The sequence below is a fragment of the Pseudochaenichthys georgianus genome, chromosome 1 (assembly GCF_902827115.2).
Source record: "Pseudochaenichthys georgianus chromosome 1, fPseGeo1.2, whole genome shotgun sequence".
NCBI classification, from domain to species: Eukaryota; Metazoa; Chordata; class Actinopteri; order Perciformes; family Channichthyidae; genus Pseudochaenichthys; species Pseudochaenichthys georgianus.
Window position 1 is genome coordinate 27,808,643 of NC_047503.1, and position 26,065 is coordinate 27,834,707.

The 26,065-nt window shown below is 41.8% G+C and overlaps 1 protein-coding gene across 1 annotated transcript in view; it reads left to right on the plus strand.

Moving 5' to 3' along the window:
* Positions 1 to 416: 416 nt before the first annotated feature.
* The window catches only part of ptprdb (protein tyrosine phosphatase receptor type Db), a 178,722-nt gene continuing 153,073 nt past the window's right edge, over positions 417 to 26,065 (plus strand). The window contains 2 exon segments of the mRNA XM_034081469.2: positions 417 to 505; positions 642 to 753. The gene's annotated coding sequence lies outside the window, so the exon portion shown is untranslated.

A 26,065-nucleotide genomic window follows, 5' to 3' on the forward strand; every position in this document is an offset into this window, starting at 1 on the left:
TTTTTGGCATTTTCATGTTCAAATGATCTTCAAGCCGCCTAAAACATCTGAAAGACATGCAGTGCATTTATTGTATAATACATCAGTGTGTGTGGCAGCAGGACCCCCGTCTTGCTTGTGGCTGTTAGCCTCAGGACATGTTGACTATATAGGAATTATAGTATTGTATTGCAACCATAAACCTTTGAGAGTTTCTGTAACATTGGGATTTTTCATGAATTAATGTGGTATAATTCATTTTACATAGGTCCTTTGTGTTTCATATTATGACCTAGTTGAATAACTTTTAAGTTTTGGATTGTTTAATTCAATTCTCTAAATCTGTCTACACCCCTGCTCTCCATCCCTCTCTTTTTTCTCTCTCTCCCTCCCCCCTCCCCTCTTCCCCTCCTCCGGAGCTTATCTCGGTGCGCATCGTCAGCATCAGTTTGAAGTCAAATCTGACAGCCGCTGCCTTGTCTTTTTCCGTCTCGTTCAATGGTGGTCATCTCGGCGCGTTTAAGAGGTACAGTCCCGGATTAGTGGGATAAATGTGTGTAATTATTGATGTACTTTTTGGGTGGTTGACCTCGATTGCCGCCCGGGATGTTGAGAGGCTGACGTGCTTTCTCTCAATGTGGTCTTACCTTTTCCTTTTGCAGTTCAGTCGGGACTGTGGGAGCGCGTCTGATCGCTGCCTTCAACTTGGGGTGAAGAAAGACAGGGAAACTCCTCGGGATTCTCCGTACACCGAGCTCTGATCCGTACATTCTGGTGAGCACACTTTTACCGAAATGTTACCTTGATTTTGTTTAATCATTTGGCAATCTCCGGGAAACGGTAAAGTGTCCCATGTGGCTTTGTTTTAATGATTTGAAACGGGCGTGTACAAAATACCCGGGCACTTTTGTCTTCTTTTAAATCACACTCAAAATAGCGTTACATGATTTGTTTGCTCATGAAAGCCCGGAGCTGAAAGAAAGCCCGCGTGGTGGCGAAGCTTTCTCGCTCCTCTCTTTAAAATGTTAGCCCATGGCAGCGAAGTTCGTGTTTATTATGCATGGTAATTAAACATGGCCATTTGTGACAATTATCAGTCAGTATTCCTACCACGAAGGGTGAATTGAGTAAAGTAGAGCCGGGCCGGGGTGAGGGAGTTGAGGAGAGATTATAGGAGTGAGGGGTGTGAGAAGAAAGACACATTTGAGGAATCCCTCAGGGAAGCTCGGCTCCCCTTATTTTACGAGGGGTTTTATTACTCTTTTATTTCTCTTCAATTATGTCTGATATCGTTCTTAATCCTCTACTTGATATGCTATTATTATCATTTCCATTACTCCCCATCATATTTATAGTGTTACTGACATCCTACAGTACTGCTGGCTGTGCTGTAGGCAGAAATCTATGGGGCCATTTGATGCTTTTATTGTCCTGTTTATCAATTAAGCTTGTCTATAATGGAGATATCACACTTCCTCCAACATAAAACATTACTCTCCCACACACCATCCGTTAGCATCTCACCTCCCACATAGCCACACTTGCTGTCCACAGCCGATTATCTGGTTATGTGCCACCATTTGCACTAATAGAGAGTCCCTATTTAATGTAATGACAAGTCGATCAGACAGCACACAACAGAGAGCTGCTTTAAGGCTGATAAGCAGTGTCATCAAGGGCAGATTGAGGCTCTGTTAAGAAACAGAGGACATGAGAAAGTGCTTGTGGAGGTTGTCTGAGTAGTTTGCTGATGTGTTTTATTGTCCATGTACAGTATGGGGCTGTCATTGTGAAGCATGTACCCAGGAGTGTGTGTGTGTGTGTGTGTGTGTGTGTGTGTGTGTGTGTGTGTGTGTGTGTGTGTGTGTGTGTGTGTGTGTGTGTGTGTGTGTGTGTGTGTGTGTGTGTGTGTGTGTGTGTGTGTGTGTGTGTGTGTGTGTGTGTGTGTGTGTGTGTGTGTGTGTGTGTGTGTGTGTGTGTGTGTGTGTGTGTGTGTGTGTGTGTGTGTGTGAGAGCTTTGCTCAGTCATGTGTATGCAAGTAAAGAATAAGTGAGCAGAAAGAAAAGAGGGACAGAGAGAGGGAGAGGGAGAGATTATGCTAACTCAAAGTATTGGAGGAAGAGGAAAACCCATGTAAGCAGTTTTTCTTTTAGCTTATATATTTATATATTTAGCTGTCAGGGCCTTCACTGATACACAGTAAGTTCTCCAGGCTTTAACATGCTTGTCACCAGTCTGAGATTTATATAAAAGAAGGCCGATACTTTTTTTTTGTTTAGCGATGTGACTGTAAGACAAACAAGGGGAGGCTAAGGGATGACCTAACAAGACCAGCTTCTTACAAGAAGTGTAAATGAGACTGTCTCATAACCCAGGTATCTTCCTGTACAACAGCAGGTCCCTCATGCCGCACTGTTTCTCTCCTCGGTTTTTCAGTGGCCCAAAAAGCTAAAGGTGAGAGTGGAGGAGAATATGATCACAAAAGCAGAATTTATCTCATGTTTCTAGCTATATTAAATGTAAACGTAGCTATATAACAAAGGAAATGTATTTCAAATGAAGAGTGCCCTGTGTCTTCCCATCTCAATTTACCTGCTCTTCTCTCTTCAGAAGGGTTTCAGTCTGCCATTCTCACAAATGCTATTGTAGAGATTTGCATCTCATTGTTGGCATGGCCAGGCAATCATGCAACAAAGTAATTATTTAGCCTAGACGACCCCATCAGTTTTTCGTCAGGTGAAAATTAGGTGATGTCTTATCAGATGATGTGCTGACATGGTGTCGCTGATGGCAGTCAAGATCATGATGACAGTGATCTGGCTCTTAAAAATCTGATTATCACATAAACTGATAAGGGACACTACATCATAATGATAATGATGTAATAATGTTGATGATAAAACATTACTGTAGTCTGGAGCAAGGTGCTGTATCTTACACCAGAACAATATCAAAAGGACTTCATTTCCCAGAATGCTCTTCACTATAAGAGCTGCATGACTTATATTGAAACAGAGGCAAACACCGGGTTAAGGGGCTTTTGCAAGAAAGTAGACACGTTGAGTATCTTTTGACAGCATGAAAGAATGAATCAACTTGTATTTGGTGTTGTTGTTGAGATGGTGGGCTGGCAGCATCATCACAGTCTTAAGAACATGACAGTCCGTGAAAAATGGTAGCGGAATACAAAGCCAATCCTGATTTTTCCATGTGACAGATTGTGTGTGTGTTTGTGTATCTGTGTGTTTCTTTCCTCCGATTTTTATTTGTTCTCTCGGACGCACACTTACAAAATCACACATGTACTCATTATTTTTTTAAGGTGACAAATTGTTCAACATATTCTCAAAATACCAAAATCACATTAGTGCAGGCCTGCAGTTACACTACTTACTCAGGTGAAACCCTATTGTGTCTTGTAGGTATCCATCCCTTCTGTCAAGCAGTACACGGCCTTGGGCTTACAAATATCTGACTACATACACATACTCGCAGACACACACAGTTTGAGAGGGACAGCCCTGGTGAGCTGGTATCAAACCTAAGAGCTGGTGTTAACGAGGTTGAAGTTAGTTAGGATTTTAGCTGCGCCTCAACCTCCTAAGACCCTTTCTAAATCTGATTCATCCCAAAATGAGATGTTTTTCCAAGAGAGGGAGATGAAAACATTCTATCTCTCTTTCTCTCTCCCTCCCTTCTTTCCTTGCCAAATACAGTTGAGCTCACTCCCCCCCTCCCTTTCTATTACTCTCATACTCTCCCACACTATCTGTTTCACACCCCGTTCCTCCCTCCCGTTCTCTCACATCTCTCTCTTCTCTCCTCCCCTGGCACCTCGATGTGTTTCTCTTTAATTGAGATGCATTTCAATGTGGTGCAAATTAGCTTTCGACAGCTACAGTCTAAACTTGCAACCTGTGCGTGTGTGTGTGCCCAATGCATGTGTGTGCTTGTGTAATCTATATATGTGTGTGTATGTGCCCGTGTGTGTGAAAAGAATTCCCACAGTTGAAAGTAAAGGCGCTACCCTCCTGTTCATTTCTTCAACGCGTCTTCCGATGCCTCCTCTCTCCCACAAACTTACATTTTTAGTACAGCATTAATAACATTCACTTTTTTGGACTTAGTTTGTGTCTCTTGACTGGAGGAATTTACTTGGCCCCCCTTTTCAGGATTTGAATTCAGATCTGTGCCTCTGAGAGATGACAATGCGTGGCAGCTCATTAGGGAGAGGGCCGGAAATCAGGAGGGTCAGGGGTTTTCTAAAGACATGATTCTGTTATGCTTGTCTTCCTCAGCTGATCTGATCTGGTTCTATTTAGCTAAAGGGGAAACGCTGGCTGGTGATATTATGTATACTTACTGCGCATGGTGAGGTCAAATCATGCTTTGAGAGTAAATAACTTCCTATTGATGGGTTCAAATGGGTTTTCTCCTTTTTTCTAAATTAAAACTCAAATTAGAAAACAGGTTTCTAACCTACTGTAGGGGTAACTCTGAATGATATTAAGCAAGAGATAGGATCAAACTATACTTAAAAAAAGGTGTGCTATAAAACTATTTCTGACTTTCAGCTTATCTTTGCTTTTATGTTAAATGCTGCATTTTTCTATTTGCCCCTGACAGAGATTATTCTTTGGTTAAAATGTCCAACAAATGTAAGGGATTATCTTGAAAATAAATACATCTGAGTTTCTTGAAGTATGTTTCGCCATGAGGTCTCCAGCATGTGCGTATGTATGTGTGCTTAAGTTTGGACATGGCATGGTGCACTTTTTGCCGCTTTGTCTGTGAGTGCGTATGTATGTGCACATGTATGAATGTGTGAATGTATGAATTTGTGCATGTGAGCGAGCGAGCAGTCGTTAGGGAGAGTGATGCTGACAGTGGGGTGACCTTGGGGCTCCCAGTCTTACTCCTGTCGATGAAGGGGATGACTTAGTGTCTCCCTCCCCACCCATGATGGCTCATTTATTATCATTAGGCACACAGTCAAAAGATGCTGCTCAGGCCCTCAAAACCGAGTGGTGTGTGTGTGTGTGTGTGTGTGTGTGTGTGTGTGTGTGTGTGTGTGTGTGTGTGTGTGTGTGTGTGTGTGTGTGTGTGTGTGTGTGTGTGTGTGTGTGTGTGTGTGTGTGTGTGTGTGTGTGTGTGTGTGTGTGTGTGTGTGTGTGTGTGTGTGTGTGTGTGTGTGTGTGTGTGTGTGTGTGTGTGTGTGTGTGTGTGTGTGTGTGTGTGTGTGTGTGTGTGTGTGACTGGTAGTGAGAGACAGCAAAGGAAGTCTTATCTCTAGTGATAAGTGCTGCACATCTGAGCATGTGTCTGTCATCCAGTGTTTGTCACAGGTGTGTCTGTCTTTGTGTTATCTTCTGAACACGGGTTTATCCATTTCTTGACGCATTGCCCATCAGTCCACATCTGCCTGCTTACCACGCAACATAAATAACAGTTTGTGCGATAACCCTAACCTTACGTCACCTCAGCAAGCCAGTGAGCAACATCAGTGGTATATGGGTACATCAGGGCTGCCTCTGTGCTATCGTTTCTCAGCGTGATGGATGGAGACTTCTGCAGGCCAGTCAATACCCAATCTGAGCCCCACTGTCCTGATTTAAGATACAGCAGCACCCAGGTGACACACTCAGAGGCACGCCACTTTAATCACTCTGAGCATCAACTCTGCACTGCCAAGATTGGTGTGTGTGTGTGTGTGTGTGTGTGTGTGTGTGTGTGTGTGTGTGTGTGTGTGTGTGTGTGTGTGTGTGTGTGTGTGTGTGTGTGTGTGTGTGTGTGTGTGTGTGTGTGTGTGTGTGTGTGTGTGTGTGTGTGTGTGTGTGTGTGTGTGTGTGTGTGTGTGTGTGTGTGTGTGTGTGTGTGTGTGTGTGTGTGTGTGTGTGTGTGTTTGTATTAGTATCTCACTCAGTCAAGAACTGCTGTAATCACACGGCGATCGCCAAGTGCCTGCACTTCTGACAGAGTTAACATTTCTTTGGAATTTAAAGGGAGTAACATAAATAACGTCCACAGGGGGGATTTGTGCTACGTGTAGCTTGAACGGTAACAAAATACTTACATACAGTAAAGAGCTGTCTCCAAGGGAATGAAAATTGTATGAAGCTAAAAGGAATTTTCTCATTCAGTAACCGTGCCTTCTAGAAAACATGTTATATACTTGTAATTGCTTTGACAAATGGAGGTAATGTAATTCTGCCTGGATTGGATTCAGGTTTTTTTTTCCAATCTATGAAGAGAGGAAAGAAGGGGGGTGATTTGCCATACCAAGCATATAGGACTCTAGAGTGGGATTTGTGTCCTGTGTCTCACATTTTATATGTTTAGACTGCAAGGTCACTTCGTTAAAGAGAGGGAAATGTTGTGGTATTCTTAAAAACATTTATTCTGTCAGCATTAGGGCTGCTCGATTATGGCAAATATCTTAATCTCAATTATTTGGCTCAATAATTGTAATTGCGAAAAACATCCATTTATTGGAGAAAAAAATGTGAACAGTATGTTTTTAACAGTTGATTACCCTGAACTTTAAAGGTGACATGTCATGCTTTTCCGATTATTGCCCGTCCCCTTGTGTGTTATGAAGGTTTGTATGCATGTAAACGGTCTGCAGAGTCAAAACCCTCAAAGTACACCATGTAGCGAGTAAAACTCTAAAACAGAAAATACCTCCCCAAAACGCATCGTTGGAGATACGTCACTGTCCATTTGATTCTTCCGGGTACATCATGATGTCATGTCGTCCCCGGAACAAAATGGACTAATCCGTGGAGCCGTTACGTTACGTCCGCGGAGCCGTTACGTTAAGCCCCCGCTGATTGGTCCAAATTGACCAATCCACGGACTTCCTCACACACTCAGTGCAGGCAGCTCTGCTGATTTCTCCTCCCTGGCTGCAGGCTGATAACAGACAGTTGGGATCGCGGCGAAATTCTCTCTGAAGACCCATTCTCACAGCGTTTATCAACCTTTTGCTTACTCAATATCAAGCCACACTTATTGTTTTTACTTCAGCTGTGACTTTGTGTGTGCTCAGGATGAGTTTGGCTATGTTTCGCTGTGTATCGCTAAACAAGGAAACAACACCTCCACGGAGCTCAGCGCGATTCCCAACGTCCCGACTGGTCCCGACCAATCGGAGCACACTGGGCTCACAGGGAGGGGGGGGCAAGAGCGGCAACGAGCCGTTTAGTGGAGAGAGTGAATACACATACTTTACAGAGATGCTGAATGCGAAACCAATGTGAGTTTGGAAAATTGCACAGTATAAATCTATTCTAGTAGACCACAACAATGGAATTATGATCAGTGGAAATGGCCATGACATGGGACCTTTAAGTATAATTCAACTGAAAAACCAAAAAAAAAAGTAATACAAAAATTATCGTTTTATGTCAATTACGTTGTTTTCGTAATCGTTGCAAGCCATAATCGTAATCACGATTTTAAAATACGATTAATTGAGCAGCCCTAGTCAGCATTATGTTGTATGTCATCCTTATTGTTGTTCTGTTGTTTTTATGTTACATGTGTAACTAATGTCCTGCAGGTCACCCTTGAAAAAGAGATCTTTTGATCTCAAGGGGCTTCACCTGGGGAGTATACTACGAAGCAGGATTTTCGCTTAGCCGGCTAAATTCAGGGGAAACTCCGGCTTTCCGGTCCTACGAAGCTGGTTCTCTTTTTAGCAGGCTAGATCTCCATGGTAATATATGCTTAGCGGCTAACCTGGTCGGGACCAGGTTAGGTTGCAGGCTAAGAGCTCAACTCAGTGAAAGCACCGCCTGCTGACCAATCAGAGCTCAGTGTGCGGAGTTTAAAGCGATCAAGTCATATTACAGGAGAAAGGAAATACAGAAAAGCTGCCGTTGCAGGAAAGACGGCCGGCAAAAATTACCGACTGTGTGAACGTGAACATCAATAGAATATCACCTCCATCTTCAGAGCAATCTGACTGTTATAACATTAGCGTTAAGAAAGCTTACTTAAATATCGGCCACAACATAAGTAACCGGATCAGAGTACATTAAGTACAGTCCGCGGCATATCACTTCATAATGTATCATATATCTCCTTATCTGAGTCAGCTGAGCCGTATCTGGCCGTGCAACACTCACAGTGTCACATACTGTATGCAGAAGTATTATTTTAAGCAACACATAAGTTGACGAAACACTCGAGACAAATGTAATTAAAGTCAGATCGTGTTTTAGACGGGGCAGTGATATCATAAACCTGTTAATGTACGCATTCAAACACTTTTTCTTTTGCCAGCTGTATTCACCTTGCAGGTGCAGCTATGTGGCTTTTATCCTGGATAAAGTGTTTAAGTCATGGATGTTTAAAGTTTAACTTCTTCATTTTTGACTAGTATTAAAGTTCACTTTTCATTCAGGAAGTATGACGCTGCGCTGTCAGTACGCTTCTCCATGTTTGTGATTGGTCGAATGCTCCAGATACCACCCCTTTCATGTGAACGCGCACCTAACTAGATAGGACACGGCTGGCTTGAGCGATCCACTTGATAACCAGCGTCGTAGTACAGTTTAGTGAGAGCGCGTATGTTTTGGATTAGGCCAACCGGCTAACTCAAACATATCCAGGTTAGGTTGAACCAGCTTCGTAGTATAGGCCCCTGGTTAAATAAAGGCTACAAACAAACAAATATTCACATTTTCCTTTCATTTCCTTCCTTTGCCTTAGCAAAACCTTTTAAAAATATGTAACATCTCCCTGCTGCTTGAGTTTATGAGCGCATCATGCAGGAGAGAACGCTTCAGCGTGTGCAGTAATCAAGGGAAGATTGTGTTTGTATGAGTGAACGGTGGGATATCGCTACTTTATCAGAGAGTAATCTGTTTGCACTGGTTCAAATTGTTCCCTCTTGACATGTCATCATTCACATACATGCACAACAAATACATACTTGTGTACACAGAGACACACTTGCACACACACACACGCATCCACAGCCCCTCCCCACCAGCCCCTCCGCTTTGGCTGTTAGTCTAATTTATGAGGTGCCGTTAATTTGGCCTAAACGTTCGTAGCGAGACCTCCCTCCTCTCTCATCCCTTCATCCCTGCATCCCTCCTTCTCATCCTGTCTCTCATCAGTCACTCGGCCGAGTAAATCAGAGGGGTGGTATTGCACAGCAGGCAATAGATAGACTGGACACCTTGAATAATATACCGCTGTCCTTCCCCCTCCCTCCCTATCTGTCGAACTCTCTCCATCTCTCTTGCTCCTCTCCTCTCATCTCATCTTTAACTCTTTTAGTTTAGCCTCTTCCTCATTACTATCACCACTTCTTCTCTCACCTCTGCTGTTCTTGTTTCCTGTGCAGCTTCTCTCCACCCTTCTCCTGTTGCCCCACCCACTGTCTGCTTACTTCTGTCCTTTGCCTCTCATCCTCCACCCTCCTGCTTCACTCTTTTACCTTGCTCATCATTGCCTCCTCCCCCGTTCTTCTGTTCTCATGTTAGGTGTACATTTAGAACAGAAGGCATGAGGGGATGCTGTTGTGTGTGTGTGTGTGTGTGTGTGTGTGTGTGTGTGTGTGTGTGTGTGTGTGTGTGTGTGTGTGTGTGTGTGTGTGTGTGTGTGTGTGTGTGTGTGTGTGTGTGTGTGTGTGTGTGTGTGTGTGTGTGTGTGGTGTGTGTGTGTGTGTGTGTGTGTGTGTGTGTGTGTGTGTGTGTGTGTGTGTGTGTGTGTGTGTGTGTGTGAGTGAGTGAGTGAGAGAGAAAAAGTCTACATGAAAGCTTCTCAGAGTCCCCATACAGTGCTCAGATGGGGCTCAAAGCCTTGGTTTTCATCCACATTTAGGATTCGCATAGCATCAGATACACACACTTAGATATAATATTCACACACACTCACGTGCCTTTCCACACATGAATTCACACATCAACACATGCCCTCCCCCCCTTTTCCCCTCATTATCTTCTTAATTTACTTTCTTTTTCTCCCTACGTTTTCTCTTTTTGTGTCTCACTCTCTCTTAAATACACACAAACAGACACTATAGGGTCCGGCTGAGGGTGAATCTTCTCGAAGTGAACAGGAAGAGCATCAGGCATCTGAGACTCCCCAATCGCTTTACGCCACATTGTTCTTCTCTAATTCCATACACTTGGGAGTCACTCTGAGCTTTATGCACTGACTGCCCGGCACACCTATACATCACTGTCCATCTCTCCACCTCTTTCTCTTGTCTGTTGCTGTCTCTTTTCCATCCTCCACCAGGCTCTAAATCATTCTGGGTTTCATGTCTATTTATTTTTCTTCTTTTCCTTCTTAAGTCACATCTTTCCTAGTGTCAGTCTCTCTCGCACACCCATCTACGGCCCCCTCTCTGTCGCTCTCCTCTCTCCTCTTCAAATTCCCATAGCGCAAAGGGCTTAGCTCCCTCTCAATAAATGTAACAACATCTAGTAGTCTCTTGTTCTCTACCATATACCCCCCCCCCTCCTTCCCCATATCTACCCCCCCCCTCTCTGTCACTTCTCCCTCTCTCAGCGGGCTTTGTACTAGTGCACACTTACAGCAGTCACAAGATAAAGCATGCTACCTCTGCCCTATCCCTCTGAGTATTATATAAAAACCACTGTGGTTTCATTAGGCAAGAACACCTTTAAACACTGCCTCATTCTATATAAAGATCAGACTCTCTTTAAAGCAAAACTTTGAATTAATTAGAATATAAATCGGCCAGAAATGAGATTTTCAAGGGTGATAATGATTTAAGAGTTTTCATAACATAAACACTCGTTTAAACATAGTAAGATATCATTATCCCAGCAAAATTGGAAACAAACTAAAAAAGTACCAAACTTACTTTCCTAACTACTTCAGGAGAACAAAGCATTTTCCTGATGTGAAATATATTCCAACCTTTTACACTTTCCAAAATGTCATTTCAATACAGAAAAGTTTGCCTCAGTGACTGCATCTCTGAGAATCAACTTTTTCTAAAAGGAAAATGTTTCTTAAACCTCTCTGTTCTCTAAATTGTAAAATTATATTTAAACTCGCTGTAATATATTTTGACAACAATACTTACCATCAAAATCAAAAGGAAAATTCAAAGATCCCTCAAATGTAACTCATAGTGAAGATATAACATGTTCTCACAGTCATTCTAACCAGCACATTTCAGTGGGAAAAAATTGTAAACATAATACCGTTTTGCAAAACTGAATTGAAAATGTTTTATGCTGCAGTAATTAAAAATAATTTCTTCAAGAAAATAAAATGACAATGTTTTTGATCCAATGTTATATTTTCTCTTTTTACCAATTCCTTCCAATTAGAAAGGAATCGTATTAAGTTGGATAGGTGATTGGACAAAACTATTGATAATACAAATATATATATATTTAGATATGCTGTAAGAAAGCATGGGTTAAAAAGATAAAATAGACATTGAAACAGTGATAACAAATTTGAACAGAATAGCCGTTTAGAAGGTTTTATACTGTTTAAAGGAAAGTTTTAGTGGGAGCTGTTAACTTGTAGGATATATTGCGCACTCGTCCTGACTTGTGAAATGTAATTCACCAATAAATGCATTCAGGTCATGTTCTTTTGGATCAGCAGCATAAATCAGGACTTATATGCTTCTGACAATACTGGCAGCCTGCTAAAACACTCAGGTATGAGCAGAATGATGAAATGTTATTATATAAAAGATTTTTCTAACTTGATTTTGAGGGATCACTGGACACACTCATTGTTTCATTCAAAAATGTAGGACATGTATAATAAATGTGATAATACATGGATGTAAACCTGTAAAGAAAACCTCAATACTACCCACACACCATCAGGGATACGACTTAAAGAGATCAAATTCAATGATGGACGGACATGGAACTAGCAAATCAACTAGGAATTTGGTGATTTTTTTTGTGTGTGAATCCATTATGTGGCTGTATCTGTGAGATCTCTGGGACACAGGCCAAGTGTCTCTGGCTGAGCCATCTCCATTCGTGTGTCTGTTCAGTCAGCCACACAGAAGACAGATAGAACCACCAGTCTGCTCACCCCTCCAGTTGCACCGATGTAATCAGACCTCAGCAGTCATAAACCAACGGCAACGGACACTGTGCCCGGCCCGCTGTCACACACACCCACACACACACTCACACACACCCACACACAGAAACACAATCCTACAAACACCGATACTCTAAATGAAGTGTAGACTTGTGCAAATGGACAGAGTACTATGTGTAAACTGGCACAAATGCAAACACAAATATGAGAGGTAGGACTATCACATTGGCTCGCACATGCATAACTGTATATGCTGACACATACATGCACACACTCACATGTTAAAGTGAGGTGTTATGTGCTGAGTGGTTGTCCTCTTTAAATTGAGGCTTTTTGCCCAACATGCCCCCATTTGCCTTAGCAGGAAGGATGTCTTCTGGCTCAGGGGGGGATCTTCATGGTGTTGCTCATCCTGCCACCATTAAGTGTGTGTGTGTGTGTGTGTGTGTGTGTGTGTGTGTGTGTGTGTGTGTGTGTGTGTGTGTGTGTGTGTGTGTGTGTGTGTGTGTGTGTGTGTGTGTGTGTGTGTGTGTGTGTGTGTGTGTGTGTGTGTGTGTGTGTGTGTGTGTGTGTGTGTGTGTGTGTGTGTGTGTTGTGTGTGAGTTATGTGAAAGCTTGTGTCTTTATCTCCCTCCCTCACTGTCTCTTCCCTTCCATCACTCTTTTATCACCTCCATCAGTGTCTGTTTCACCCCTCACCGCCGCCTGTGTCTCGGGCCATTTTGTGTCTGTTTGTCTTTTTGTTATCTTGTATCTTTTGTTCTCCTCCTCTACAAACTAACAGTGTCTCCCTCTCCGGTCTTCCCGTCTTTCTTCACCCTCTCTCTCCAGCTTTGTGGTGTGAACGATGGTGGATGACTGTGCTTTAGGAGATTTACTGCTGGATCCTGTCTCTGTCAGGTGTCGAGACCAAAAGAAAGCGATCAAGGAGGCGAGAGAGGGAGAAGCAGACGGAAGATAGAGCAGTACACAGGGAGATGGCGGAGGGAGAAAGGGGAAGCAAATGGAATGGTAGAATGGGGTCGAAAGAAAGGGGTGAGAAAGAGAATATTATGTATGAGAACATCGAACGAAGTAGAGAAACAAACATTTGAACGGGGTATCTGAACAGTCTCTGAATATAGTTTGACGGAATAGCTATATGTTCAGATATAACTATTTTCTCTCATACTCTCTTTTTCAGTTTCTCACCCAAACATAGACACTATTATTACAGACTAACAAACTCAGACAGGCACAGAAACAAGTAAGTGAACTCATGCTGTCAGTTCCAGGGGAAACTCACATTCACACTGACCAGAAACCATTTTGCCTGCCATGGTAAATGTGAAGATTTGCAGATCTCACATTCTGCTTTAACCTGTTAATCCCCAAAGCCCCCGCCGATGGGGCTTTTTCTTTTCTTCTTCACGAAACTGTGTCTCAGGGCTTCTTAAAATGTCTCACAAGAAGCGTCTAAACGAACCCTGAGCGAAAAAATTCTAACGCAGTTAGCACAGAACAGGTATAAATCGATCAATATACTTATCCGATATGCACAAACAAGCTTTGCTAGCAAGCTGAGATTCCACAGATTATAGAAATATAAGTATCATCACTGAGAAATTAGAACTCGCGACAGGGGAAGAAAAACTAGACCACACACGACGTAGCTTTAGGTAGCAAAAAACTGAGATATGCTCACCTTTTGCTGTTATTCTGATCAAAAGTTGTGTTCAATGGCATTAAAACGAGAAAAACGCGGCTGAAGGTTAATCCATAGGTTAATCCAATGTGTCTGTCACTTTGAAAAATGATTGATAATCCATAATTCCATTTTTATGTAAAAAACTGAGTTTTCATATTAGCTGCTAATGATAGCGTCCTAGTGTATGACAGCTTCCTGTTTTGGGTATTCTGGCTACGCGTCACTCTCACTCCTTATTTGGTAAAGTGTGTGTGTATGTGGAACTTCCCCTCGATTCCATTGGTTCTAACGGTTAAAAAGAGATGTCAATCATCAAAATCGACCAAGGGGGGCCAGAGATAGGTCAAATCCACCCAAATGACCCCATAAGTGTTTTTTTGTTGCTAAATCTCTCTAAAAAGGTACATTTTCACATGTTTTGCATCAATCTTGATACAGGGTACTTATTATTGTCATGATCTGTCTGTGTTGTGTTTTGTCTTGTCTAGATCTGTCTTTGGTTTCCTGTCTGTGTGTTCCCTCCTACCTGATTACCTGATTGTGTTCACCTTGTGCCCCTGTGTTTTCTCCTCCCTCCTCACCTGTGTCTTGTTTGTTTCATTAGTCCTGTGTGCATTTAGGTTCTGCGTTTTCTGTTTGTCTTTGTGAGATCCTTGTTTGTTTTTGAATGTGTTCACGGGGAAGAGCTCTGTATTTTTCTTGTAACCTTCAAATAAAGGTATTTCCTGTTAAATCTGCATTTGGGTCCTGCCTGCTTCGCTCAACCCTGACAATTATATGTTATAGTTTGGATTCCTAAAGCTTTTAGTCTACTATCCCATCATTCAAGGGTGGTTTTCACTATAAGTAATGTTTTTTCTTTGGAAGGACACACTATTTCTTACTATGTTCAATCTGAATTTACTTTAAAATAAAAACAATATATATTGATTCTGACTCTTCTACATCCGACTCACAGGTTTATCATTGCTTTGAGAAAAAAGATTATTAATTTACCCCTTTTAGAAGTGAAGTTATGGTCATTTGTTCTGGGAATGTCATTTTCGAGCCTGAGACCTGGAAAACAGGCTCAGGGCTTAACAGGTTAAACCCAACTCTCCCAACGGTTAAACTCTGGGGGTCTTGTGAGGGGTTAAAGTTGCGGCGGAAGGGTCAATGTGAATGTGTTTAACCCACTAAGAGTCCATTCGCAGTCTTTAATGGCTCCCAAGAGGAAACGCACACATACATCCTCAAAGATCAGGCTGACTGCCTCAGCAGAGAACATATATTCATAGCATACAGACGCACATTTCCCTTACTGTGCTGCTGAGGGCTATCCGTACTTTGCGTTTATGCTCTAATTCGAACACAATAGGTCGATGTAATTTAAATTAAATGTATTCCTAGATACAGGGAAACTAATTTGCCAACAAATCGACTCATACAGACAACAGACATTACATTAAAAGTTCACAAGAAATACTTACAACAAATAAATAATGAATACAAACGGAAATAATAACGCTTCCGATGTCAAAAATAATTTCACGTTTTCTACAGATGCAGGGATATTTGTGAGGATAACCTTTATAGAACCAAATCAGAATGAACCGTTTCGCAACTTACTCTTGATTTTACTAGTGGTGTTGGTAAATACTATTGTGACTGTTGACATAGATTCTAGGCTACAATTTATTGGACTAGATTATTAAAACAAATACATATTTCAATATAGTGGAGAGTGGACTATGTGCTACTAAAGGTATTCATTCACCATAGTGAATGGTTACAAAATAAGCATCATGTGGCTACAACATATTAAATCAATAACATTTGAAGATCCAGTTTGTCACATACAACTTCCATATTATTTGAATACAACATACATTAATTCCACTTGCAGATTCATGTTAATATTGAACTGCATATATCTATATTAGCTGTGTTATCAAGAATTTGCTCATAAGGCACAACTGCTCCACATCCTGTACGGCCAAAAATAGCCCTGCATCCAAACAACACATGGGGCTGGTGTGGGCGTGAGGCTGCAGGTACTGGAGAGAAGTTGAGATACAAACCAGGAAGTCACACAACACAACACAACACACCACACTGCAGAGCACTTTATACTCCTTTGAGGGAGGACTTTACAACTTTGTAAAGTTATCATATTAGCAATAACTTGCCCCTCCTTCTAGACGCTTTTATTGTAAACAGCTAAAATAGCATGTTGCTACATAGCACAACGCTTTAAACACTCTTCATTAATCACAGTCACAAAACATACATTTATGATGTGACTGCAACAGACTTGAAAAGTGACTTTTAATATTCAAATGTTGCCCTCTGATCACAACAGGTTGAATTTATCGTCAGGCTTTTACACTCTGGCGCTGGTGGTCAGGTTCACACTATGTTGGGGTGTCAGTGACAGCGTTGCTGGCAGCAGTGCCGGCACAAACCAGACACCTCATGTTGTTAAAACATGACTCATCTTCAGAATGCTCCTACTTTCAATGAACACTATTTAAATTAATAACAATTGATTTATTTAGACATTATTAAGGTTTGTGTTGACAATGTGCAAATAGAAAGTTGACCTCAAAACTCACTATATCAGTATAGGATTCAGAGCAATTTTGTTTATTTTAGTTGAAAAGAAAAAAAGAAAACGCCTGTTTTCAATCCGATTAGACCTCCAATGTTTTTGTGTGAAACTTAAATATCTTAGTCAATTAATTAATATCTGATCTTCAAACTGTCCATCCATCCATCTTCTCCCACTTATCCGTGGTCGGGTCGCGGGGGTAGCAGTTCCAGCAGAGAGCCCCAAACTTTCTTTTCCCTGGCGACATCAACCAGCTCTGACTGGGGGATCCCAAGGCGCTCCCAGGCCAGCGAAGAGATATAATCCCTCCACCTGGGGGGGGTCTACCCCTTGGTCTCTTCCCAGCTGGACGTGCCTGGAACACCTCCCAAGGGAGGCGCCCAGGTGGCATCCTAACTAGGTGCCCGAACCACCTCAACTGGCTTCTTTCGACGCGAAGGAGGAGCGGCTCAACTCCGAGTCCCTCCCTGATGACCGAACTCCTCACCTTATCCCTAAGGGAGACACCAGCCACCCGGCGGAGGAAACCCATCTCGGCCGCTTGTATCCGCGATCTCGTTCTTTCGGTCATGACCCATCCTTCATGACCATAGGTGAGGGTAGGAACGAAAATGGCCCGGTAGACAGAGAGCTTTGCCTTCTGGCTCAGCTCCCTTTTCGTCACAACGGTGCGGTAAAGCGACTGCAGAACTGTCGTTTATTTTTATTTTCCATTCCATTTTATTAAGTCTTACAGTTAATTAATATTTTGTTTTGCTTTTAATAAAATATTTGTGATTAGTGGACCAAACGTTTGCTCTAAAATATTATATATTTAATTCAACCCATAGAACTTAAATGTTGTCATTGTACTTCAACGTTTTGCGTCCCTATTGCAATAAACAGAAGAAGATTAATATTTAGTTTAATAATCTTTATGAATGAATTTTCTCCCAAGGACAGCCAAACAAAAACACATTTAAACACAGAGATGTTCAACATAAAAACATGGTAAACACGTGTGCATGCATGAATGGCCGCATTATTTGCCTTGGAGAGAACCTAAGATGTATTGAGAGCAGAGAAGGAGATGGTTTGAGGCACCAATCTGTCAGAGAAAAAGAGGAGAGAAGGACAGGAGTTGTTGAGAGAGGGGGGGGGGGGATTGACAAACTGCATGTGGATGTACAGACAAGGGCTGTGAGACAGAAAAATAAAGAGACAAAGGGGGGAAGCGTCAGAGCAGACTAGAGACAGAGAGGAGACAGGAAGAGGAAGTGAAAGACAGCCAGCCTGAGTGCAGTCCTGAGAGGGAGAGTGTGTGGGTGAATGTGAGAGCAACGCTGGCTAACTCGTCTGTCAATCTGAGTCTGTGATTGACACCTCGGGGTCTGGCGCTCCTCTCTTAGCCCACTGGCCCTTCCTGTCAGGATGTAGGGCACAGGGTCAAACACACACACACACACACACACACACACACACACACACACACACACACACACACACACACACACACACACAGATAATTATACCTACTGTGAGTTTTGTGACACACACACATTCTTGCATTATAGAAAATATAATGTATGTGTGCATATGTGCCTAGGAGTGTCCCATTGTAACTACGATAACACACACACACACACACACACACACACACACACACACACACACACACACACACACACACACACACACACACACACACACACACACACATTAACAGCAGAGACAGATGGAGGCGGGGCCGTTAGAGGAGAGGTCTCCTGTGGGGTACACTATTGCTGACTCGACCGCAACCTTTGACATTTGACCTTTGACCTTTACACTGTCAGCAATACATTTCCTCACTGCACCTTTCTTTCACATCGGACTGTCTGTGTTTGGGTGTGAGTGTTCAACTGGTTATTGTGTTAACTCGTTAGATCTGCTTACGCATTTACTTTGATTACCTCCTTCTTTTGCAGATGTGCGAGAGACTTTGAGACAGCAAACTGTGTTGAGTCAGTGCTTGAACGGGATGCGTGCGTGCGTGCGCATATCTCAACTTTGAAATTAGAACAGGAGTTAGTTTTTCCAATACTCAATCCATAAAGAACATAATGTCCACAGTGCAAGACAACGTATGCTCAAGTTAAATAATGGTTTTGAATTAGTTCTGAAATTGCATTATATTTGAATATCATTTACCGTGTCCTTGAAGGCGCACTGTAATTGTTTTTTTTCTTTCAGTTACTGTTTTTCTCACAGTTTGAAAGTCAAGTGAAATGTTCTTTTATGCTTGCATGTAGTTACAAATATCCATTGAAAGACATGATCAAAACCAAAGGACACATTTGTGCATATTAAATGAGATAATGTTTTGCATAAAATACTGCTATAAATAAAATAAAACCAGAAGCCTTTATATTCATGACTTTTCAAAAACATGTTTAGGTTTATTTCAATGTGAATAAGTCCAGAGAATGTTTTCTCTTAAAAACTCATCATGGATAGGTTTTACAACTAAGTGTTAAAGATAATATTGACCTGCTAAGACCTTTTTGCATTTAACCACACATATTACCCATTTTTATAATCAACACAGCTTATCAACTGCATTATTAGTGAAAGACAACATATCTGCCCAAGCAGCTTTCTTTAATGGATGGAGATGTGATGTGTTCTTACATTACATGTTGTATTCATCAGCATGTCTTTTTTTCACATATCACACGCGCGTGCGCACACACACACACACACACACACACACACACACACACACACACACACACACACGAACGCTAATGAGAGGGGGTGTGTGTGTGTGTGTGTGTGTGTGTGTGTGTGTGTGTGTGTGTGTGTGTGTGTGTGTGTGTGTGTGTGTGTGTGTGTGTGTGTGTGTGTGTGTGTGTGTGTGTGTGTGTGTGTGTGTGTGTGTGTGTGTGTGTGTGTGTGTGTGTGTGTGTGTGTGTGTGTGTGTGTGTGTGTGTGTGTACCAGTAGGGGTTTGTGACTAATGGGGTCATTATTTATGCTGAGTCAGGATTACCGCTGATTGCAATGGTTGGATACCGACCTAACGAGTACACACCTCACATGTGCGTGCACACACAAATTCCCTCTCTCTCTCTCTCTCTCTCTCTCTCTCTCTCTCTCTCTCTCTCTCTCTCTCTCTCTCTCTCTCTCTCTCTCTCGCACACACACACACATTTTCATTTCTTTCAGGCTCTCATAGGTGCACTTATGCACATAAACCTCCAACCTCAGCTAATAAACATACTCACCCAAACTTCCCTCTCTTACTCACACACATGCTCACATCGCCACACACGAGCTCGATATACCCAGGCAGGTGGCAGGTGCATTCATTTTGTTTTTTTTGACAGTTTTACAAATGATCTTTACACAGACAAACTGCTACATACTGTACATTAACATACAGTATACATAACACATTTACCAGACAGAAAACGGTTTGGTAAGAAACAGCTGTGAGAAAGAATTGACTCCATTAAGAGCGGCCAGGAACATTTCCCATGCTCACTCCAGCTGTGTTGCAAGCATTACATCAGACCAAACCTTTGAAAAAAACTAGGTCTTGAATAGTTAAGAGAACATGTGACATTATTCTTTTACTATAAAAAGGAATGAACAAATGGCAGAATATTAGTCTGACTTTAAAGGGAACCATAGAAAGAGTTTCCTGTTTACATTGCATGGCAGCAGGGATCTCTCATATCATGAATCAAACAACAAACAAACATATCAAGCAACAATGGCAGCATTGAGGTTAGCATCGATTCTGCTAGCACCAGCTATTACAGACTGCAGACTATTCTCTACAGGGAGAAATTAACTGCACTTAAGGTTTTTCTCAATGGAAACTATCTTCGTGTTCTTCTCCTGAGTGGCTTCAGAAGGAGTTTGATTGACAAAAGTTTAATACAATCACCTGCCAAGTACCTTTTACACTGCATTCCCTTCTCCAAAACAGTAAAAAAACAAACAATGACTGCTTCTCAGATGGTTTTGTGTACAAGCCATCTGGTGCGTAAGTAGTCTACTGTGACTGGAAGAGTCAAGTAAAACAAAAAAAAACCCTGACAGTTTCAACCTACCTTACAAACTGCCAGGCATGTATGGTGTAGCAAAAACATGTTGTTATTATCATCAAGGGACATGTAGAATTCAGTATTTGAGAGCATGTCTTCATATTTGCAGCCTCTGCGGCTTCAATTATGACCATTCTTGTATTTTAGCCATGATAGCATGATAACAGTTATTTAAATGTGTCTGCCCATTACTTTGTTTCTGGCTGAAATATCTAGCTACTATTACAACAACAACAACAACAACAACAACAACAACAACTGTTAAATGGATTGTCATTAAATGTGATACAGATATTCATGTTCCTCAGGGGATGAATTCTGCTGACTTTGGTGATTGCCTCTCTATTCTTCTACCTTCACTTTCAGCATATGCAGCAAACTATATTTTAACATCTGCAGGATGAACAGGCACACAGACATTTACAGACATTGATGGTACCTGAATGATGCCTGCTAATGACTTCTGGTGATCCACCGACTTAAAGCGCCACCAGTAGGTTGATATTTGTGGTTTGCAGTTTCTCAATCAATCAATCAACAACTTTATTAATCCTGCAAGGGGCAATTGGTTATGAGCAGCAGCTTATGTCATGTACACAGGAAGAAAACACACAGATACACCCGGGAGCACAGATGTGGATCATTCCAATTTACACAATAAATAGTTCAAAGCATCACAATAATAAATAAATAAATAATCAGGTTAAAAAAGCCTTTCAAGAAAAGTTTGAGTGCAGAGGGGATGAATGATTTTGAAAAGCGATTTGTCTTTAGAGCAGGGAGAGCATATCTACGCCCTGATGGCAACAGATGAAATTCATCTGCAAGAACATGATCTGGAGAGGCCAGAATGCTCTCTGCTTTCCGCAGAATCTGTTGGTTGCAAAACGAGTTTAAGTCTCTCTGTTTCACTCTGATGACCTTCGTGCAGGTTTTAACAACGTTGTTTACGCTGTTCCTGTCTTTCAGTGTAAGGCTATGGAACCAGCAGATAAAAGAAAAACAAATAAGGCTCTCAATGAATGCTTGGTAAAAACGACAAAGAATGAAAGGCCTGACAGAGAAAGAGTTCAGTTTGCGAAGAAGGTGCATTCTCTGTTGACCCCACTCTATCAATAGGTCAGAGTGTGTCCAGTTCCTGTGTAAGTCTCCAAAAAAATGGTTCACAATGAGCCTTACAGCCTCAAAGAGATAGCATCAATGTGTTGACGCTTATCTTTTGTTTCTCTTTCTGTTGCAGCATAAGTGAGTGTAAAAACAAGATTGCTAAAATTCTCTTTTTAATGTGAAAAACTAAAATGTATATACATTTTTTAGTTACAGTTTTGCCTGGTAGCATTGATTTAGCCAACACACTTTTGTCGAACAATAACAGGATATTATATCACAATCTATATTTTCAAACTTCAACTATTGCTGACCTTTGCCACTGTCTCTGAGGTCTGAGTTAATCATCCCTGCCTTCACCTTTGGGAAACACAGAGCTCAGGGAGTCTCAAGTGCTTTGCTGGTGATAAAAGTACAGATAGCACAGCTTTGAACACAGACTAAATGTCAGCTTCGTTATTTCCCTGCCTTAATATCACGGATAAACAAAATATTCACAGCCAGGTCATTCCGAACATTCAACACCCCGATAAGACATATGCTTTTTGCGTTGTTGCCCACAGGTGGCAACATCTGGTGTGTTTGTCCTCATTAAGTACCTCCAAGGAATGTCACACATATGTTTGAACCCTGAGCTGATGATTATATCCGTTTTAAGTGCAATACGTTGTGAGAGTAATCCATGTGATTGACACAAATAGTAATAAGGATTGGAGCAGCATGTGTTTAAATTGTTGGCTTTCATGGTGCTACAATATGCCTATATATTTATTTAGCTGTGAACCATCTTTTTGTGTCTCGTATTGTTTAATACTCTATAGCACACGAAATACACACACAAATATATATTTATTCTCAATAACAACTCTGCATTGTAGCCCCGGGTTTTAATCAAATCATGAGTGTGTGTGTGTCTGTGTGTGTGTGTGGCTCTATGTGCAATGTGACAGTATTCATTGTTCCTGAAAGCTACTGATAGTTTCTAAATCAAGTCTTTTATGAAGTTCTGCTGCTCTGGGCAGACCATTAACATTTCATGTCACCCTGGCTCACTCTCTTTTCACTCCTATGGGCATTGGGCAGAACTTCCCTCTTTGAATAATCCCTGCTGCAGTCTGCAAATCAATCCACCGTGGCCATGCTTTGTTCTTTGAGATCTTATATTAATTTATTTTTGAATTGTTGTTGTTTAATAAGTTAATATTCAGCTGGTAACCTTGACCCTGAGATTAGCCTTTACATATGAACCTAGCCATTTGAAATGCTCCTTTTCTTAATTCTGATATTTCTTTTTAAATCAGAGTATGTCCGTAGGTAGAGCGTTTTCTCATAAGTTTCATCACTTTGCCAACGTAATGGTCTCTTTCTCCCGCGATGTCCTCACTCTCTTAACATTCACCACTCACTTGTCAGATCAGAAGCGCAGCTTGCCTTAAGTATCGGGATTCAGCGTGTAAGCTCATCTCATTATCCCCGTTTGTGTGTGTGGATGCGTGTGTGTAAGGGTGTGTGTGTGTGTGTTTGTCTGCTTCATGTATGAGTGTATAACTAACTGTGAGAGTGTGAGTGAGTGATGGGTGTGTAAGCCCCCCTCTCTCGCGCTCTGTTTGAAATAAAGCGACAGATAATCGCAGGGCTCTGGCGAAGCGAGCTCATCTGAGCGCCAATCGATACGGGTGCCATAGCTTCAAAGCAACCCTTCAAAGAGGGGAGGAATAGCCATATGCTACACGTGCGTGTGTGTGTGTGTGTGTGTGTGTGTGTGTGTGTGTGTGTGTGTGTGTGTGTGTGTGTGTGTGTGTGTGTGTGTGTGTGTGTGTGTGTGTGTGTGTGTGTGTGTGTGTGTGTGTGTGTGTGTGTGTGTGTGAGACTCTCTTCCACCAAATGAAAACTGTTTTCATCTGCACAAACATCATGATATCACAGTTGACATGTGAATTGCTTGTGATGCAACTGATGTCGCTATTTAAATTGGACAAAATCATTGTTTTGTTAGCTGGTAATCTCCTGATATTATGGCTCTGTCATCTTTTATTCAGCAAACCGGCAGCAGCTGTGGCCTTTGTTGAGAAAATGGGCTGGGAGGAGACACAGACACATACTGTGACTCACACACACATACACTGAGAGAGAGTTTAAAGACCGGGAGATAGTGTGAGTGAAGCAGGGAATAGACTGTACAGTGTACCGAGAGACAGTGGGAACCGAATGCGTGCAGGAACGAAGGAGTGTGAGGACGGTAGAATGATGGGGTGATAAAGGAAGGAGGTGTACGAAGACGTGTTTGTATGAGAGACGAAGGGAGAGGGGGAGAGAGAGAACCTCGGAAACGTGCTGTGTTTAGCGGTGACATCTCACCTTCATCAAAGTGAAAATGAGAATGTATTTTTGACTCGTCGGTGTAAGAAAACTTGTCGGGAAGTTCGTGCTTGAGCCGGAGTGTGATGGAATATATGTTACTGCGTGTGCACAACTGCAAACGTGTGATTGTATGAAGTGTGCAACTCTTGTGAGAGTGTGTGTTTGCATACATGTTTGTGTCAGCATGTTTAATTAGCTGAGATGAGCAGGTGTAAACCAGTATTTAATGACAGTGACTTCATTATATCCACATGAGCTTCTTGTGCTGGTAAACACACCTCAAACAAAGCTTTACATTTTCAACATAATCCTGTTTGTGTGTGTTTGAGAGAGAGAGAGGCAGTGGGTTTTACATGTTTTACTAAAAAGAAAAAGAAGGCGTGTAAAGTAAGTGGACACAAGTATCACACACGTTGCCGTTCGCCACTCAAACACTCATTTAGTTTGCAAATGGAGCCATTACTAATGAATCACAAGCTGCTTTAGAGCAGGCTGAGCACACAGTAATGGTTTGGCCATTCTCCAGAATACAGACACTACACAAACACACTTACAGTCACACACACACACACACACACACACACACACACACACACACGCACACGCACGCGCACACGCACACACACACGCACACGCACACGCACACGCACACGCACACACACACACACACACACACACACACACACACACTGACAGAGATTGAGAGTGAGTGTCCAAAAGCCCCAATTACCTTCACATCCAATGTAAGAGAACGAGTTGGGGAGCTAATTACAAGTCCCACACATGTAACTGGGACACACACACACACACACACACACACACACACACACACACACACACACGCACACACATTTTGGCAGACAATATGTCACCAGTAATAGCAATGTTTTTGTTTGTGATTGTTACTGTTTACAACGAGCTCATTATGGGAAATATGTCATTGTATTATTACCATAAGTCATGATTACAACCCCTGAGACCAACAATCTTTATTATACCATCAATAAGGCTGTGTAATTGAGTAATTACAGCTTTAGGCAGATTGATTTACACTTCAGTACTCTGATGGGGTTGAATGAGAGCAAATCATATTAGATACCTCCTACAGTATGCACCATATTGTCATTCCATAAAAGGAATACATGTTTTTTTATTTATCATTCAAGTACTATCAATCTGTTTCCCATGGTGGGTTGCCAAGACATAAATAATGTTGATTCTCTGTCTCTCCCACTCCCTCTCTATCTGGTGAGTGAGTGAAATGGCAGTGATTGGAAAGAGTAATTGGACGTAATGAGTGTGTCAACTGCCTGCTTCTTTCTCTCTTCATTAAACACGACTGGATTAGATTTACTGCACTGGCTTACTCTAACAATTTAAAGACTCCATCAGTAGGCTACTTCTCACATACAAGCACTTTCACATTTCAACACACACACACACACACACACACACACACACACACACACACACACACACACACACACACACACACACACACGGATTGGCTTAGCTCAGTAGATCAATGGCCTCCTGGTCAATGTCTCCTTTGGGAGGGTAATCTATCTGCTCCTCACTAATGAAACACTCTGATAGCAGTGTGTGTGTGTGTGTGTGTGTGTGTGTGTGTGTGTGTGTGTGTGTGTGTGTGTGTGTGTGTGTGTGTGTGTGTGTGTGTGTGTGTGTGTGTGTGTGTGTGTGTGTGTGTGTGTGTGTGTGTGTGTGTGTGTGTGTGTGTGTGTGTGTGTGTGTTGGAGTTTTAATTTCTTTGTGCATTCACGGGTGTCAGATCTTGTCTAGAACATATGGATATAGTGTCTTGTTATTTGTTCTTAGCTTAATTACAGACTTAATCTAAATGTTGTTCAAGCCACACATTTACACAGCAAGATAACTTGGATTTGTAATATGCCCCTATGATCATTTTAAAAAAGAATTACCATTATGTAAATAATAATGAAATAGCACCTAATATAAAGATGCTTCCACAACTACAAAAATAATCCCATGGTACAATAAAAGGTGGTGATGACACAGATGTGTAAGATTGTCTAATTTGCCTGTCAAAAACTTTTTTAATCCTAACACTTTTTTATCTGTCAGCACTCCCCTCAATTGATTGAGAGATTCTCTGAAATAGTTTTACCAAAGTATTGTTATAGTCAAGACTAATTGTCTTTGACAGGTGAGGTGTTGGTG